Below are 3964 nucleotides of genomic sequence, written 5' to 3'. Positions count from 1 at the left end.
ATACTTTGGGCATGTTGTAAGGAGAGACAGGTCCTTGGAGAGGGACATCATGCTTGGGAGGGTGGAGGGACGGTGTAGGAGGGGAAGACCCTCTATGAGGTGGATTGATTCAGTGACTGGGGTAATTGGGATGGGTGTGTCAGAGGCAGTGAGATTGGCCCAGGATAGAGCAGGGTTTAGGGCTATTGTACATAGAGTCGCTATGAGTCGCAGGCGACTCGAAGGCACATAACAACAACGTGTGTGTGTGTGTGTGTGTGTGTGTTCATTCATTGTTGCACAATTTCCTCCCTCGTTCCCTTCCCTCTCTTTCAGTCCTCAGGGATGTACCTCTTATTCTGGACTGTTATCATACAAGTAATGCCTAGTCATATATTCCTTTTAAACAGCTATTTTCTCCATCTGTTCCAATGCAGTATTCATTATCTATTCATTCTTATCCTATTCTACTCCCAACCCTCATGTCAGTCCTGCTTCATAACAGTGGTGCTATGCCGTATTTGTCCTTTTGTGACTGAGATATTTCACTCAGCATAATGTCCTCAAGGCTCACCCATGTTGTACAATGTTTTCCAAGTTTATTACTTTTCAGTGCTATGTAGTATTCCATTATTAATATACCATAGTTTTTCTATTTGTTCATTTGTTGATAGGCAGTTGTGCTGCTTTTATCTCTTTGCTATGGTGAATAATGCAGCAATAAACATAAGTGCGCAGCTCTCTGCTCCTCATCAATTCAGACTGCCCTCTCTTCTCATGCAGCCTCAGCCACATCCCTGAGACAGAATGGTAAAGGTCAGAGTAAACGGATTTGGCTGCATTTGGCGCCTGGTCACCAGGGCTGTTTTTAACTCTAGCAAAGTGAATGTTGTTGCCATCAATGATCCCTTCATTGACCTCAACTACATGGTCTGTATGTTCCAATGTGATCCCACTCATGGCAAGTTCAATGGCACTGTCAAGGCTGAGAATGGGAAGCTGGTCATCAATGGGAAAGCCATCACTATCTTCCAGGAGCGAGATCCTGCCAACATCAAGTGGGGTGATGCTGTTGCTGAGTATGTTTTGGAGTCTACTGGTGTCTTCACAACCTTAGAGAAGGCTGGAGATCACTTGAAGGGTGGTGCCAAACAGGTAATCATCTCTGCTCCTTCCATGTTTGTGATGGGTGTGAACCATGAAAAGTATGACAACTCTGTCAAGATTGTCAGCAACGCCTCCTGCACCACCAACTGCTTGGCTCCCCTGGCCAAGGTCATCCATGACAACTTCAGCATTATAGAGGAACTCATGACCACAGTCCATGTCATCACTGCCCCCCAGAAGACTGTGGATGGCCCCTCTGGAAAGCTGTGGCGTGATGGCCATGGAGCTGTCCAGAACATCATCCCTGCATCTACTGGCGCTGCCAAGGCTGTGGGCAAGGTCATCCCTGAACTGAATGGGAAACTTACCAGCATGGCTTTCTGTGTCCCCATCCCCAATGTGTCAGTTGTGGACCTGACCTGCCGCCTGGAGAAAGCTGCCAAATATGATGACATCAAGGAAGTAGTAAAGCAGGCAGAAGTGCCCCTCAAGGACATCCTGGGATACACTGAAGACCAGGTTGTCTCCTGTGACTTTAATAGTGACAGCCACTCTTCCACCTTTGATGCTGGGGCTGGCATTGCTCTGAACGACCACTTTGTCAAACTCATTTCCTGGTATGACAATTAATTTGGTTACACCAACTGGGTGGTCGACCTGATGGTTCACATGGCCTCCAAAGAATAAGAGCCCCCTGGACCACCAGCCCCAGCAATAGCACTAGAAGAGAGAGACCCTCAGCTGCTGGGGAGTCCTTGCCCCAACTTAATCCTCCCACACACTGAGAATCTCACATCCTTGACACAAGTTTCCATTAAATCCCCCTGAGAAAGGGGAGGGGCTTGGAGAGCCCATCTTGTCACGTACCATCAATAAAGTACACTGTACTCAGTCAAACAAAAACACCAATAACAAAAAAACCAACAATGTATGTGTGCACACATCTGTTTGGATGACAGTTCTGGTTTCTTTAGGGTATATTCCCAGTAATGGCATTACTGGGTCAAATAATATTTCTATTTCAACTTTTTGAGACAGTGCCAAACGACCTTCCATAGTGGTTGCATTATTTTACATTCCTACCAGTGGTGAATAAGGTTCCAATCTCTCCCCAACTTCAACACTGTTTGTTTGCTGCTCTGTTGACCTTTGTTATTGTTGCTAGGGTAAGATGATCTCTCATAGTTGTTTTTATTTAAATCTCTCTGATAGGTAGGGATTTTGAACATTTCTTCATGTGGTTTGTTCATCATCTGAATGTCTTCTTTGGTGGTCTATTCATATCCTGCGCCCAATGTGCAAATGGGTTGTTTACCTTTATCTTGTTGTGGTGTTAGAGTATTTTATGAATTTTAGATATGAGTTTGTTTTCATTGCAAAATATTTATTTCCCAGTCTGTGGCTTTCCGTTTTACCCTGTTGGAGTTTTTTTGCATAGGGGTTTGATTAGAAGGTTCCATTCATTTCTTTTGTTCTATCCTGGTTGTAGAATTTCCTGTCTTTTGACAGCATGCATGCATAAGCCTTGCTTGTTGGACTTTTAAAACATAACCTGCTGTCACACACCACCACCCCAAGATGGACTAATAGAACAATTACAACAATGAGCTCGAGCACGCCAGAGATTATAAAGATGGCACATGATCAGACAACATTTCGTTCCATTTTCACAGTGTTGCTAAAAGTCTGACTTGTTATGGAGCTGATTTGATAGCACCTAAAAACGATAACCTCAAGAATAAAAAGCCCTGGTGCCGCAGGTTTAAATGTTAAGTTACAAACCTAAAAAGTGGTTAGTTCAAACCTACCAATCACTCTGAAGGAAAAAAGATGTGACAGATGGCTTTCGGAAAGATTTACAGCCTTGAAAAGCCTGCAGGATAATTCTGCTTTGTTCTGTAGGCTTGCTGAGTCAGAATCAACTAAAAGGCAAGAAGTTTGGGTTATGTGTTTCTTGGTTTTTAATGTTAGAAAAAAGGATCTTTGCTGGTGCAATAGCTAAGCATTCAGCTGCTATGAAAGCTTCAAGGTTCTAATCCACCCAGTGGCTTCATGAAAAAACAACACCTGGCCATCTGCTTTTATAAAGATTGTGGTTTTGTTTTTGTGCGGTAGGGCAGTTAATTGCACAAAAGGGACATATGCTTCTGCCAAGAAAATCCTATAAGGCTTCCAAAATAAGATGGAATAGGAAGAAAGGTCTGGAGATCTACTTCCAAAAGTTGGGCAGTGGAAACCCTGTGGATCACAACAATTCCATTTGCACAAGACCAGGTAACACTTCTTTCCATCGTGATGGTGTCGCCAAGGGTCAGCAGTACACTACTGCAGTAACAATGGTGCTGTGACAGCAATGACAAAGTCAAGAAATGTGATTTCAGACACTGAAACTGATATGTAGACATCTGAATTCTCTATCATCACTTACTTGCTTTAAAAATGCACGTTATCTACAACTAGGAGAGGATAAAATAGATGAATGGGATCTTCTAAGAATCAAATCCCTATGCACATCCAAAAACTTCTCCAACAGGGTAAAAAGGGAAGCCACAGACTGTGAAAAAATATTTGGTAAGGACATGTCAGATAAGGGACTTATATCCAGAATTTATAAAATACTTGAGCACCACAACAAGATAAATTTAAATAATCCAATTGAAAAATGGTCACAGGATATGAACAGACATTTCACCAAAGATGACATTCAGATGGCCAACAAGCACATGAAGAAATGTTAAAAATCCCTAGCTCTAAAAGAAATGCAAATCAAAACAACTATGAGATATCATCTCATCCCAGTAAGAATAGCAAAATCCAACAGAACAGTAAGCAACAAATGCTGGCAAGGTTGTGTAGAAACTGGAACCCTTATTCACTG

At 42.7% G+C, this 3964-nt stretch overlaps 1 pseudogene; it reads left to right on the top strand.

Moving 5' to 3' along the window:
- Positions 1–786: 786 nt before the first annotated feature.
- On the top strand, positions 787–1773 carry LOC102846678 (annotated as a pseudogene).
- The last annotated feature ends 2191 nt before the right edge of the window (positions 1774–3964 follow it).

Source organism: Elephantulus edwardii, unplaced genomic scaffold (assembly GCF_000299155.1).
Source record: "Elephantulus edwardii isolate Elephantulus edwardi_28Jun2011 unplaced genomic scaffold, EleEdw1.0 scaffold00110, whole genome shotgun sequence".
In the NCBI taxonomy this organism is placed as follows: domain Eukaryota; kingdom Metazoa; phylum Chordata; class Mammalia; order Macroscelidea; family Macroscelididae; genus Elephantulus; species Elephantulus edwardii.
Note: the sequence above shows the minus strand (reverse complement) of the source record. Positions and strands in the feature narration are given on the sequence as shown.